The sequence below is a fragment of the Equus asinus genome, chromosome 3, assembly GCF_041296235.1.
Source record: "Equus asinus isolate D_3611 breed Donkey chromosome 3, EquAss-T2T_v2, whole genome shotgun sequence".
In the NCBI taxonomy this organism is placed as follows: Eukaryota; Metazoa; Chordata; class Mammalia; order Perissodactyla; family Equidae; genus Equus; species Equus asinus.
The window spans coordinates 32,930,248-32,946,498 of NC_091792.1; the positions used below are offsets into that span (position 1 = coordinate 32,930,248).

General features: G+C 36.7%; 1 long non-coding RNA gene across 1 annotated transcript in view; it reads right to left on the reverse strand.

Moving 5' to 3' along the window:
* Positions 1 to 13,713: 13,713 nt before the first annotated feature.
* Positions 13,714 to 16,251, reverse strand: part of LOC123284215 (uncharacterized) — a 73,981-nt gene continuing 71,443 nt past the window's right edge. The window contains exon 4 of the long non-coding RNA XR_011501936.1: positions 13,714 to 13,967. This is a non-coding gene — a long non-coding RNA (uncharacterized lncRNA). The remainder of the gene's footprint in view (positions 13,968 to 16,251) is intronic.

Below are 16,251 nucleotides of genomic sequence, written 5' to 3' on the forward strand. Positions count from 1 at the left end.
GTGCTCAATAATGGTTTACACGTCAAAGGAGACACATGTCCTCCATTTGTTAGTTTTGTTAGTTCTGGTTTGTGGTCTAGAACTCCTGGAAGCGACAATTATTCTTTGATACCACATAGATACTCTTTATCAATTAAGCATCCATGAAGTGACAGTTATTCTTTGATATTACATAGATACTCTTTATCCACAAGGCAGCCATTTGTTGGGAGTGATAGAGGTGTTAGATCACCCTATGGTGGTAATCATGTTGCAATATATAAATGTATCAACTCAACATGTTTTACATCTGAAACTTACACAACGTTATATGTCCATTATATTTCACTTTCAAAAAGAGCGTATTAGTGGCCTGAAAGAGTAAATACTAGTTCCGAAGATGTTTATATTATCACCATCACACAACTAACACAAGGCAAGGATCTGGGAAGTCTATCAAAAACGTCAAAATAGGGTTGTGAGATAAAATGCAGGATGCCCAGTCAAATTTAAATTTCAGATAAATAACAAATAATTATTTTTACTACAAGTATTTGAAACATTGCATCAACATACTTACCTTAAGAACCATTCCTTGTTTATCTGAAATTCAGTTTTAATTGGGCATCCTGAATTTTTATTTGCTAAATCTGACAACCCTACAAAAACAATAGAATGAAATCACTCTGAACTTCCCAGACTGAACATTTTAAGCTTTAAGTCATTAGCTTGCCTGTTACCTGAAAAGAAAAGAACAGCCGAGTAAGTAGTTATTTCCTAATCAATTTCTCCTTTGGTCTGTGGGCCCTGTCCTGGACAGAAGGTAAAGTTCCAGTAATAACTATCCTAACAGTGCAGACAAAATCGTAGGGAAGCGTATAGTCACATTTAATCAAACCATTTTAAGTAGACATTAAGTAACATTTATAAAGGACTTGGTTTAATCCAACACTGTTATATGCCATGTAAATGAAAGACCAAAATGTAGTCTATTGGGTTGAGGAGCTTAAATTTGTGTTAAGGAAAGAGTAAAGATACGTGGGACACAATTAGAAAATGAAGTCCTGCAACTTGCTCGGCATTCAAGTGTGTGCTCTATAGACTCATGTATTTATTCATGGATCACTGAGAGCCATGGTCAAGGCTGGTCCAGTGCCAAGGAAAGAACCATGAACAAATCAGACAAAGTCTCTTTTCTTATGAAGCTTCCATTCTAGTTGAGGGTAGATAGACAATAAACAGATGAATTCATAAGGAAATGTCTAGTAATAACAGCTTCTGTGATGACTATTAAAAAGAGAGGTAGGGAATGAATTTAGGTTTGGGGCAAGGAGAGTTGTCTCTAAGGAAGAAACATTTCAGCTGTGCAACAAGAAGGAGCGTGCCCACAGGAAGACCGAGGAGAAGCAGCTGTCCGGCGGAAGGTAGAGTTAGTGCAAAGACCTTAGGGCAGACGTGGCCAAGGCAGGAGCAAGTTTGCTATGACTGAGGACAGAGAGAAGGATTGAATTGCTGAGTCATAAAAGGGCAGAGGAAAGCAGGGCCATTTAAGCCAGGATTTTGTTCCAAGTGCCATGGAGAAACATCAGGAGGTTTTAAGCATAGAGTGACAGGATCTGAAATACGTTTTAAAGGAAATCATCCTGGCTGCTGCCAAGACAAAGAATTGTATGTACACAATAACCAAGTAAAAGTGGACGCAGAAGCAGTGATGGAGAGACTCTGACCCTAAGCTGGGGAGGCAAAGGTGGTTCGTCTCAAGTTGAAATGAAGACGGAGACAGAGATTAGGTTTGAACTATATTTTGGAGGCAAAGATGATAGGACTTGCTGAAGGAAAGGTAGGGTTCAGGGGTACTTCCTAGGGTTTGGGTTAATCACCTAGATGGATGACAGTACCATTTACTGAGAAGGAAAATCAGATAATCAAAAGTTTTAATATGGGACTTATTCAGTGTGAGATGCTTTTTCGTCAGCCAAGTGGATATGTTAAATAGGAGAGAAAGATTAAATCTCAGCTGGTATAAACCAGAAAGAACTCATGGGAGAAAGAGGACTTGCCCTTGAAAAGCAGGTTGGATCCAAATGGATATGGGAGGAATTTTCTGCATTTCTAGCAGAGCAAATAAAATTAGAAAAAATGTAAAAGAGAGAATGAGCGTGAAATGACTGGAGGTGAAGTAATGAGGAATTTATGTTAGGGAAAGGTGAGAGGTAAAAGTGGAACTGTAAGGAAGAGCTAATTTATATGGCCCTTGAATAAGAAGAGTTTAAATTCTTCCTCTAAAAAAACATGGAGCCATTGGCAATTTTAGAGTAGGAGCCAGCATAAATTTCAATTCCGTCTCGTTCTCTGTTATATCGCCAGTTTTTAACACACAGTCTGATACATAACAAGTGGTCAATTTATTAAATAAATGAATGAATGATTGTATGACTAAGTGTGTTTGCACAATAAGAAAACAATGAGTGAAGAAACCAATGAAAGGGCTCCCTATTTCAAACATCTAGGTTTTCAGATGTAGAGATAAAACCTTTGTGTAATATAGTGGTGAGGAGAAATAAATAAAAGAGCCTTATTATATTGCCCAACACGGTAAGATGAGAAAAGTAAATAGAATATACAAGTTTAGTTCATCCAGAAGGTACTAAAGATTTAAAATACCACCATATATTTCTACTAAAACAATAAATTTGACAGAGAACTTAGTTGGTTAATGAAATTAAGGAAAACTTGGATAAGATTTTTTAAATGTTCTAAACTCAAGAGGTCAAATTTTTCTCTCAGCTATTTATGTGTCATGCCATTCAATTCTTAAATAGTTTTATAATTGAAAGTTTATGTAATTTTTTTAATGTGTCTGTAACATTTCTGCTGGAATATGAAACTGATTTGATTATTTTAAGGGCACAATATTGATATCCAGTGGAACAATAAATCAAGATCTCCCTTTTGTTTGTCACCTGCTATTGTTACAGATAATCTCCATTTTCTACAAAAGTTAGTAATTGTCATAGGTTTGTATTTATTTGTGCAGATACATACGTACGTTAGTTTTGCCATGGTAGAATGGTTATGTTGCATTGCTCACTGGAGAAGCAAAACTCACTGCTCAGCACACAAAGAGGAAAACAGAAGATGAAAAACCTCCAATAAAGTCAGTAAGCTATGTTGGCACTCACTTACTATTGGCCTCAAAGCTCTCAGATTATACACTCCTTTTATTGGATTATTACTTTAATGAGACTTTTTAAAGAGCATTTTAATAGCCTCCTTGTTTCAGCAGATATACATTGAAAGGCATTTGGAATACCTCCCAGTTGCAACATTTTTGATCTTCACATTTCTTAGAATTCTGACAACCTACCAGGTAACAGTTAGTATGATATTATGCTGACACATTCCACAGCTGGCAGTTGTTAGATTTGCCAGTGCAGTTTGTTGTCCAAATCCCACGGGCCTGAGATTTATTGCCTTTTCCTCTTACCCACCTCTCCATAGACCCTCCCCCCACTCTTGTTTTAACTCTTTGACTAGATACGCTATGGGTGTGTTTTTAAGTACATCATGACTATCGAAAGTAAATGCATAACCTAGTACGAAACAAGAATTAGCCGCAGTTCTTATGTTATGAATTTGCACTATTCTGTATAATTTGAAGAACCAGAGATAGCTTACTTATGCAAAGATATTTGTTTTCTTCACCCAGAGTCATGTCATTCTCAGAACTCTCCCAAGTCACAGATGGACTATATACAATATCTGTAAACCTCTGAAAACCTGAATCAAGCAGAATGACTGTGCTGTGGCCACTGCTCAGATTCCTTCTTTCCCAAACAACAACCTCAAATATGGAAAGGAACAGGGAGGGAAGAAAGCAGAAAATGATCATAAAAAATGCTTGAAAAGCTGCCCTTTTTGCCACTAACGATAACAAGGGCCAGACAAGTATAAAATTTTCTTGGTCTAGAGTTGGCTTCAATCCTCTGGGAATCCATCTTCCTCCTGATAAAGGAAGCAAAGAGAAGAAGGTTGGCCACAGTATGAAACAGCTTCCCATCTACCTGACCTTTGCTCCACGTCAGCTTTTCCAGATTCACATACGGAGCATGAGGAGTTGTGGGAATTAGCATGTCTGTTAGGCCAAGGCGCTCTAATATAGTACTCAGTCCAATGCATTCCTTCCTTACTTCATTTATTCAACAAAGATCTATCGGGCATAAACTATGAGCCAGGAATGGAGCTAGGAACTCACATAGGAACAGAAATAGGGCCTGACCTTAAGGAAATCAATATCTAGAGGGGAAGACAGAGACATTAACAGATAAATAGGGTCTAATACTAAAAATAAAATCGTAGATCTACACACTGCCAATTATGAGAGTGTGGAGGCCGGGCACCTAATCCAGCTGGGATGGCCCTGGGGGAATGTTTCCTGAGTTGAATTGTTAATAATGAGGACTTAGCCAGTCGATGGAGAGGTGAGCTTGGAGCACAGAGGTCTGTGAGGACCACATAAGCAAATACACCAAGTTGACAACTCACATAATGTGTTTGGAGAACTTTATGCAGGGCAGTTTTTCTGTTGTATAAGGTGTGAGGTGTGGGCAAAGAGAAATGGTGCTGAAGAAATCAGGCAGTGGTCAAGGTGGAGGGCTTGAAGTTTATGGCATAGGCCTGTGCTTCCAATGCTCTCGTCCGCTAGTCACACGTGACTGTTTGAATTTAAATGAAGTAATATTTCAGAAAACAAAAATTTAGTTCTTCAAATGCACCGGTCACATTTCATGTGCTGATTGGCCACATGAGGTAGTAGCTAGCACGGAGAGTGCAGATTATAGACCATTTCCATCAGCCCCGAAAGTTCTACTGGGCAGTGGTGGTACAGGCAGTCCTGAACTTTGAAGCGTTTTATATAGAGAAGTCAGGTTTAGGTCTCAGATTCACACCTAAGACCCTGGATGACAAAGTTGAAGAGACAAGCTGGTGACAGAAACTCATTTAGAGTGATTGTTTAATGGTCCATGGATCTTCCATTCTGGTGGGGAAACAGACCAAAAACAACAAATAGTAAGTAAAATACATAGTATGTTAGAGAGTAACGAGTGTTAGAGACAAAACAAAGAAAGGAAGGAGGTTAGAAGGGGCTGACGGTGGGTCACGATTTTAAGTAAAGATCTCCCTAAGGTCTCACTGAGAAGGTGATGTTTGACCAAAGACCTGGAAGAGCTGAGAGTATGACGTAGGTATCTGGGAAAGAACAGTACAGGTGCATGAATAGCCTGGCCTATTTAAGACACATGTGCACTATAATCTAAAATTTTTATATTCTTTATCTCATTGTATCAGTCAGAGTTTTCCAAAGAAATAGAACCAATAATGTGTGTGTGTGCATGCACACATGTATTAATATGTACATATGTATCAAGAGACGTTTCTAAGAAACAGGCTAATGCAATTATGCAATTTCTGGGCCTAGAAAGTCCAAAATCTGTAGGGCAGTTTGGAAACTCAGGCAGGAATTGAAGCTGCAGTCTTGAGGCAGAATTTCTTCTTCTCCAGGAAACCTCAATTTTTGCTCTTAAGGGCCTTCAACTGATTAGATGAGGCCCATCCACATTATCAAGGGTAATCTCTTTACTTAAAGTCAACTGATTGCATATGCTACCACATCTAACAGAATACCTTCACAGCAACATCTAGACTAACTATCACACTGATCTAATTCCCGAGTTTCAGATAAGGGAATTGAGGTTTATAAAGACCAGAAAACTTGCCAAAACTCATTCAAAGAAAAGACTAAAGACACAACAACTATCTAAGTCTCCTGACACTAAATCTAGCGCTCTTTTTGCTGCCCAGTCTAAGTAAACCAGATAGAGAAGCCTAAATTAGACCACATAGTGAGCTCCAGATTAAAGGAGAGTAGATTCAGACACGCGTTTATTTTATGATGTTCACAACCGAACTGTACTTTTGAATGGAACTGGAAGTGCAATGGAAGATTTTTTTCATCTACACATTGTTTTTGCCTTGCATAGGGTCACACTAAAGATGAGAATTAATTTTCTCATAAACTAAAAGGATAAGAACAACAAATGAGTCCATTAGAATGCTTTTAAAGGAGTAAAAAAAAAATAATTTTTACCTAAAGTAAACTTTTTAAATATTATAATTCCTGGTTTTTAGAAATTTTTACTTGCCCGGTATTTCTTTGTCCATCATTTTACTTTTAACTTTAAATTAACAGTTTTTAAACACTAGTACTGTATATAGCATAAAGCTGGGTTGATGTTGTCATCCAGTATTTTTTTTAAAATAAATTAGCATTATTGAGATCACAGATATGTTTAATCTTTAGTTCTGCCATCATATGTGGAATAATATTTATATTCTCATTGTTTTTCTTGATAACTCAGAAGGTTTTCATTTTCCTTCTTGTTGTTACTTTTGTAACTAAAACTTTATTCTTCATTTCCATAGTATCTTTGACTCCCTACTATTAGCGTTGATAAAAATAGTCATTTCCCCTTTGCTCTTCCTTCTCTTCTCTCACCTTTGTCTCCTGATTATACTATATTTGTATACTTTTATTTACTTATATATAGTCATATTTTTTCTTATTCTTTATCTAATACCTTTAAATATACTTCAACTGCTTCAATGATCAATTTTAAATCATCTTTTATCCCTAACTACAAAAGAAAAATAAATCAGTATAATTACACCATTCCACCTTCTTTCTCCCCTCCTGACCATTATTTCTACATTTTCAGGATGTATAAAGCTTACGTTATGTTCTGTAAGCATAATCTACATATTTTCCTTAATTATATTAAGTATATATATCTTGAGTTAGTTAAATTTATACTGTAATAGTTTCTCCAAGAAGGGCTCGTAGAAACTATATTAACTGACTTTTAATATGTTCAAAATGCGTTTATGTTGCCTTTTCTCTTGAACAACAGTGACTAGATAGAAATTATTGAGTCATGTTTTCTTTCCTTGCAGATATTACAGGCATTTTCTCTACTGAATTCTAGGAATGAAACTCGCTATGGATAACTCTGAGATGAATTTTCCTCTTAGAGATGACTCAAACTTTTTGCCTTTTCATCAAGTTCTTAATTTATCTTTGAAGTTCCATGATAATTCTTCCTTAAACATAGTGTGCCTTTTCAATATGCACTTCGAGTTTTCCCATTACTTTGGAAGGGTTTTCTTAACCTATATCATTAAACAGTTTTCTCTATTATTTTTGCAGTTTTTTTCTTTAAGGGAACCAATTATTTGAATGTTGGATCTCCTTTCTTTGTCTTTACCACATGTATGATTTGTTTTTATTATTGTTTTTTAACTTTTTATTCATTTCCATTTTATTTTGCTTAAAACTCTCAATCCCATCCTCCAAGCTTCATATTTTGTTTCGGATAATGCATATTCTTTCTAATGCTGCTTCTACTTTACCATTATTACTGGCAACATTTTTCTGGTAAGTGTTCTTCATATGCATTTTATTTTTATCCAGTTTATTTTTCTTTTTTCTTTCGGTATGTTTGTTTAGAAACTGGGCTGTTTCCCTTCTATTGTTGCTTATCTCCACTTGTAGATTTGTACTGTCAAGGGATCAGCGAGGTATCCAGGCCAGCAAGTGTTCTTCTGTGACATAGAGTTTCTGTGTGAGAGGAGTTTTTCCCAACTGACTGAGATCAGCACTGCAGGGTAGTGCACGATGTATAATCTCTCTCCTATCCCTAACCTGCTGCTATATTGACTTTCACAAATAGGGATTATTTGTGAAAGTCAATATCTCGTTCAGCCTTCTCATTCAGACCAAACAGGATCCAGGGAAGCTCCAGAACAAGTACTCTGTTCCCATAGATGCATATCAGAGATCGTTGACTTTGTAACTCAGATGACCCCCTAACCTAGGAAAAGTATGCTTTGCCAGCTTTCCCTGAGAACTGCATCCTATTTCTCTGTTCGCTTCACCATCTTTGCCTTTAGTGTTCTGCAGGTTTCCTACAATGTATCTAGGAAGAGAGTACATTTTTTTTTTCTGTCATGGCTAGGACTTACTGTATCTCCTTAATCTTGGATTTCATATATTTAACCAAATCTGGAAAGTTTTTGTCTTTATCTCTTTGAATATTGTTCCCACCCTTCACCTTGCAATTTTTCCTATTCTGACTTTAGGGTACTTCTACTGGTTATATGTTGAAATTCAATTTCCAGGACCACAATCTTCTTTCTTATCTTTTATTTCTTTTTCTGTACTGCATTCTTAGGAAATTCCTTACAACTATCTTTCAGTTTATAAATTTTCTCCTCAGTTCTGTTTAATATGCCTTTAACCCAAACATTTAGTATTTTTATAACAATTCTTGTGTTTTTCATCTCTAGACATTCTTTTTGGTTCTTTACCATAGGTTCTTTTTCCTTTTTTCGTACTGCCTTGTTCTTTTCTTTTGTTTTTGCTTCCTACTTATATGACTTTATTTTAAACATACTTATTCTACAAAACACTATCAACATTGTATTTTCTGAAGCTTTCAAGAATTTAGTCCCACAGTTTGATGTGCCCTCCAATTCTTGCTTATAGTAATGAAGTTTTCTTCATATGTCTTATAACTTTGGATTGTGAGCTTATCTTGAGTGGAGCTCTACCCAGCAGAATCTTCTGTGGCTTGGGTTAAGGGCATGTGACTCCAGAATTATTTTGAATTAGCTTCCTTGAGGCAAGCCAGGGACATCTCCAGCTTGGGACTAATTTCAGTGTTAATTCTTTTGCTTTAGTGGCACAAATTATGCAAGTAATGCAATTTGAACACTGAACCCAGGTCTGATATAAGTAAGCCCATGGGAAGGGATTCTCAGGAGAGACTTGTCCCCGGCAATAATATAGTCAGAAACAAACACGTTTCTTCGTAATCTCCTTCTGTCAATGGAGGGATGTTTTAGCCCAGTTTTTCCCTGAGGGTTCAGACTTTGAGCATCCAGGTTTTTATATAAGTGTAAATTCCAAATCCTTGCTTTACCAGGACTTGAGGTAAATGAACTCATTTTACCTAGGCTGACAGCCTCTCTTTAAGCCCTACGATAGTTATCTTACTTATCACTCTGGTTTTCAATTCCCTCTTTGTTTCTGACAGATAAATTATATTGATATGTATTATCCTAGAAAATTACAGTGAGTGTTCTTTTTTACTATAACTTCTTATTACTTGACTACACACACACAACCCAGCATACACAAAGACACTTTATATGCAAAGGATTTTTAATAATAGTCACCATTCACTGAGCCCCCAGAAAGTGATAGGAACTATGCCACTTTACGTGCGTCATTTCATTAATAACATTTCAAGTAGGTAGTATTATTATTCTCATTTTACAGAGAATGTGAGGGCTTGGGAAACTCTTCAACTGACAGAGCTGGCATGGAAACCTCGTTATCTGAATCAGAGGCAGGTGGTCTTAATCATCATACCATATAGCTTCCATATATGTGAGCCTCCGCATATGAGAGGAAGAGCCTCAATATATGCATGTCTTTTCTCTGTTTTAAAAGCTTTTAGTCTAACAAGATATTCATAGATTTTATAAATTGCTATAGATTGTAAAAGTGTATTCATATTTTATCAACTAACTGCCACTTCTGTATTTAAAGTCAAGTGGAAAATTTATCGTAGTAAATATGTAAGTTAGTTTGCTTTTGCAAACTGGATTTTGAAGGAAATAGGAATACAATAATCTTCTATTTCTTCTTCATGCTGGGGAATTGTCTGTCCACCTCAATAAATTATGCAAATTACCAGATTAACCTTTCACACACTGAATTTTAATAATTTTATTAGAAATGATGCTTCCTTCAATAAAAAAATATTACTATTATAGTTTTTATGAGGTAAAGTCACCAATCTGGCTTCTCCTTTATAACTCCTGCAGTTCCCAGCACTTGTGGCTTTTTCGACATTTTTAAAATAAGGCAGCCTCAATGGTACTACTCTGGTTCTATAAATCCTGTTTTATATCTTTGAAGCAAAATAAGAGGTCATCAAGATCTCATTTCTTTTCTACTAGAAGGTTTCTCTGCTTGGCTAAAGTTATAGTTAAAAATAGATTATAAAGGAAGGGTACTGTCCAGTAGCATCAAGACTCAAAGAAAATGTATTTATCAGCTTAAAGATAATGCCAAACTCCTCAATTTTAACATATTTCTCTATTGTAAGTAGTAAAGCAATAAATACTAAACCACATGAGCTATAAGCATTCCTCAAATTAATTCATATTAGTTAATTACCTTCCTAGAAATTTGAATATTTTACCACACTCTCATATACATTGAATGTGGTTTTCTTGCTAATCTGATTAGCAAATGTGATTTTTAATCTCTAAAATTATAATATTTAATGAAGTTGAACATCTTTAAAAATGTTCAGTAGCATTGATATTTCTTCCATTATGAAATAATTATCTCTATTTGTTCTCCATATGATCATTTGAGTCTGAATATATTTCCCTCTAGATATTTTGTATAGTAATATTTAATCATTGGTTTCCAATACTTCCCAGTTTATTGATCACCTTTGATTTTTGGGCTTTTGGACACACAAGGCTTCTAATTTTTAGATATTCAAACATATCATTTTGTTTTTCATGATATTTTGAATGCTTTCAAGTCCTCTCCCATCTATTGAGAGATTAAACAGATATTTGTTTCTACTTTCTTTCAGTTTTCATGGTTCTCTTTGTTTATATTAATTACCATTTTTATTGATCTGGAACTTACTTTAACATGTAGAAGCAGTAAGAATCTAAATTGATTTCTTTTTTCTAAATAGGTCACCAATCTCCGGCAGCACTAATAGTTTTGCATAATTGACTTATTCTCAATGGACTTGACATGCCTCTTTTTAAAAATTAGTAATAACTACTCATGTATTATAGAGTGTATCTATTTTTCCTCTGTTATTTATTTTAAACAATTCTTGAGCCAGCTCTACACAGATTTAATTATTAGTGCTTTATAGTATGTTTACATATCCAATAGGCATATTCGCCAACCGTATCTGCAAATGCCCTATTTTTCAAAAAAAATAATTTTGAGTTATTCTTAACAGTTTAGTTCACCATCATAAAGACTATTTTATGGACAAAACAGACTCTTCTCTATATATTCAGAGTTCTAATTGTGAACGTCAAATGTTTTGTTTCATGGTGATACCATGGTAGCCTCTGGACATTTGCACTTAAACAAATATTGTGGGATGTTTCACCTAAAAGGTATTCCATGACCAAGAACATTTGGGAAAGATTGCCCATTACACTCCCCTCTTGGAGATTCATAACAAATATGAACATACAAACGACGGAGAAATAAAGAAATTGTGCAGTAAAGAAATATATGCAATATTATTTATCTTAGTGTTTTCCATATTTTCATTTTATTTTATATTTTGCTTAACAATTACTGGCAAACCACCAAAATGGTCTCCATGCCCTATGTGTTCTAAGAATGATATTTCCTTTTGCCTACTCCCTGTCCTTTTTCCATCACTCTTGCCTGAAATGCCAATTGATCCTCCAGATAGGCAAGGCTCTACTACATAGGAGTGCCTCTCGCTGGCACAAGACAGAGTGGTTAGAGACGGCAGAGATGCTGGGTTTGTGTGATGGCAGACCCATCAAAGACGTTTCCATTCCTTCATGTTGCAGAAGCTAATGGGAGTGACTTCAGTCAAGGAAATAAAGAAGCTGGACCGTGTTGCCTGAGTCTTCTGAAGAGAGGCAGAGTCTCCCAGCGAGCCTGCAGCCTGGCTGAAAGTGGGTCATTTCACCACCGAGGAATGGCTCTGGGTGGCACTTCAGAGATGTTGTGGTAAGGGAACAGACCCCTTATTCATCCTGGGGGAGATAGTGTTTTTCCTCTCCTGTGATAGATTCACGCTGGCTCGGCAGCCTTTATGGTTAGGCGTGACTTCCTGAGGGATTTTCTCTGGATTCACAGAAGTTTCCCTGAATCCCAGGGAAAGCCTGACTCACCCACAGTCCTGTCAGGGTGGGGCCGGCATGACTTGGATGCAACTTCTACTTGGCTGAACTTACATGATGGTAATTTTCAGCCTAAAATCAGCTGCCTCTAGGAAAAATGGTAGAACATGACGCGGAAAAGGCCCCACAGAGGTGCTGACAGGGGCAGTAAAATCTCTCACAGGCTTCTCACTGATGCCCTAGGGTGACATGTTAGGGAGCTTGGAAAATTTTTTTTTTCTCTACAACATCCTCTTTCCTTACAGCAGCTTCTCCAACAAGTTCATGTCCCTAGACATCCTAATAACTGATACCTTCCTCATAACTGATACTCACAGTACTTTGGATAATTGGAACCAAGCCTGGAACTGACTTTTCAACTTCGCATCTTAGTCCTTAGCTCCCATACAAAAATGCTAAAGCTTCCTTTCAGTATCATATCTTGTGTTCTTTATCACTCAAGTTACAAGAGCAATCTTGTTCTATTTAATGCCACCCTAGGAAGAGGTACTTAAATTCTCACACACTGTCATTCATGTGCCAACACAAACACACATGTGATTTCTGTAAACAGGCAGGAGCTGTCTGGTCGATAACTACCTCCAAGGAAGTGAAGTGTTTGTTTGCCATTACTTAAAGCAAACAGTAGCCAGACCCAAGATAAAGAGACCATAACAGGTTGAGCCTGAGTTGGTTGGGGAAGTAAGTTGGCAAGTCACAGAAAGAAAGAAAAGGGACACATAGAATGGACAATTGACCAAGATGTTTGAATCCCAAGTCTGAGTCTTACTAGTTGAGTGACTTCAGGCAATCTACCTTATCTATTCTTTAGTTTCCCATGAAACAGGGATGGTAATGGTGTCGGCTTCACAGGAATGTTGTGATGATTCAATGAGATAATATGTATATAGATATGTAACGCATCTTGGTCACAGTCATTCCCAGGAAATGTAGGAATTATGGTGTTAACAATGGCCTTTGACGGGTTGCTGAAAACTTGGAAACTCAATACTCATGAGCAGCTTCTGGGAAAAGGGTCCACAACTTTCATCAAGAGTTCTCCAAATGATTAAAAACTGCTAGAATAATGGAAAGCAATTTGAAAACATTAAGACTATCACTGAAGTAAAAGACAGTTGTTCCAGACAAACTGATCTTTCCAAAGTTACAAAGATAACAATTATCAAACTGGTATCCTTGACCAAAACGTACTCATTGCTTTTCTTCACTTATTTAAATATTTCCCTCTTTCCCTCAAAACTCAAGTCAGGTAACCTTTGCCGAATACCTGGCTGGGCCACTCAGGTGACACTTGCATAGTTCCCTCCTTACAAGTTGATCCTGTTTCTCCAACTTCATCCCACCTGCTGGAAAGCAGGGCTCCAATCTTACATCTTCCTTCAATGCCCAGCACAATCCTTTGCACATAGTTACTAATTAGCAAATGTGTATCACTGATGATATTCGTCAAGGTGTGATTCTCTGTAGAGTATAATGAACTTCTGGGTAAGTCCATGTAGTGGACCATCCCAACTTTACAGCATAGCATCCAACATATCATAGTGCTTCGTGGGTGAAGGGTGAATGAAGATAAAATATTTGCGTCACTACAAAAAAATTATATACCGATAAATGGATAAATTATGCAGGTAAGAACACAAAGAAGTATTTTTTTTAAAAGATCACCATATGGAGGATGTCACCAACTGTCTCAGCATTTATTTCAAATGAATATGATAGTTTACAAACATTTATAAGTCATTTACCAAAAATTCATTGGAGCAATATATTTTCATCAGGAGACCTAAGTTTAAGTTCAGAGGATCAGCCACCCTTACATTCTGCTTGAGAACAATGTCCAAACCATTGTTTCATTCATTTTCCTCTTATGGTCCTAACATGAAGCACACCACCCATCGTTGAGTTGTACATTTCTAGAAGTTTCTTAGCAGTACCTATGATAAACAGAATAGGAAAGGGAAGAGTCTTAAAATCAAAAGGAAAACAGCCAACATGGCAAGTAAATTATCTTTTGTGGTGATAGGGTTGGGAGAGAAAGGGGATATGTTTGTGCAAAGGAACCACAATGTGCCATCGGAGCTATTGATGGATAAGCTGTTTTCGAAACCTCTGCTTTTTAAAGAAACCATATCAGCAGCACCAAGTGGGTCATTTGCTGCATATTTGTCTTCAAACTGTTTTTTGCAAAACGCTGATAAGCATAACTTAACTCGAGAGAGAAACTATATACATTTTTCATTTAAACACAGAGCAAATGGGAAACCACAGGACATATACAACTGTGGGAGCAGGAGACAAATAGGCTTGTGAGAAGCCAAACAAAGATGCTGGCTGGGTGGAACAAAATCATAGACAGGGCACAAAGTCAAAGAAAAAATGGACCAGTGGAGTGGAGGTGAATCCCTGCTAGAAATTCAGGCTGTTGCTATTTTTCTCCCACACAGGAGCATTTCCGCTTAAATTTCATAGGAAATTCTAGACTGAAATTTTACACAGTATTGATTAATAGCTTATTTTCTTGTCAATGTATTTTTATGAAACACAAAAATAGCATTGGAAAATAAACTAATGTGGATCATATTATATCTTTAGTGGGGCAAACAGGGATGCTATATTCTGAATACATTGTTAGGTATGGAAGACCAGCATCAATTATGGCATGAATAAGGATCATGTAGCCCCAGCTCATTATTTGTAACAAATTAGGTTGCACAGAGCATTAGTTCCGTCAGATGTAAGCAGGTGACATGCCAAATTAATGGTTCTGTAGTCAAATCTCTCACCAGCTAATAAAGAAGCTCATATATACAGATACACACAAGAAACAAGCTCAAAGCAGGAATTTTTGTAGCATGTTTTAATGAATTTTCCAAGTTATGTCCCAAGATTGTTCATAGTTCTGTGTCTTCTACTGTTCCCAGAGTGTGTTCAGGAGAAGACTTGTTCCACAAAAATTACATAAATACACACACGTGTACACACATACATAACACATAAACAACGTCCTTGGTAAAATAATGTAGAGAAATTCTATGCTACGTCCCTTATTTTTAAGAATCACAATGGACGTTAATTCATTAAAGGCTCTAAAAAGTCCTACAGCAGAAACCCTATTTAACCAGAATTGCTAAAATTTCTCATCATGAAACTCTTTACCTTTTTTAAATATGTAATATTTACTAACAACTCATGTAAAACAGAACTCACTTTGGAGTATACTGGTATAGAAAAATATTTTATAACATAAATTAAACAAAAAAGTACAAAAGTAAGAAACGAAAACAAAAATCACAAAACAGTATGCACACTATGATCCTATTTTTCCCAGATAATTACCCATTTGTTTTCCCTATTTTCTCATAACAATTTTTTGTCAGAAAAAATATGCTATTGATAACATCTTTTTAAACACTTAATATTGTTTTATTTGGCATGGGGGAAGGTACCTAAGGCATGACACATTTTCTAAAGTTTCCAAGCATTCAAATGTCTATTAGGGTTATAACTGGAGCCAAACACCTTCGGTGAGTGACGGCCCTGTCTTGCTATGCTGGGTGTTAAATGTTGAATATTGAATGTCATGGGAAGTGCCCCAGGCTCCTATTTCTACTCCTAATTGGCGCACCTGAAAAATATCCATTGAATTGAGCCTTGAATCACCTGCATAATTAATATAGTATATAATGAGGAGGCCAAATGTGAAGACGAAGTATTCTCATGCTTTTTCCCCCAAACACCAACTTTAGACACCTGACCAAATACTATTCAATTTCATCTGAATATCTCTTTCCTACTTAAGTGAATGAAAGCACTGCATTCTCCCTCATTTCGGCAGATGGGCAAAGGCAAGTTGGGCAGCAAGCACTCACACCCCAGCCAGGAACAGATGGACAAGAGGGAGACAGGAAAGGTGTGTGGTTCTCCATTCCTCATCAGCCTCTCACTTTAAGGAAACCAGAATTTACAGAAAGGTTGCTATAGCAGACAAGTGTACATATGGAAAATATACTATATGGAAATTTTGCTATAGCAGAGAAAGAGCTGTGGGGATTGACAAAGAAGGCCGGGGAGATAGCTTCCACCTTGAAGGAGCTTACGATCAAATGCACAGAGCAGGATAAATGGAAGAAATAGGATTCATACATTTCAGCTCTACTGGGATGCAGCTCTAAGCTCCGTGTAGTCAGGGTGGTGGGAAGGATTAGAGAACTGGAGAAT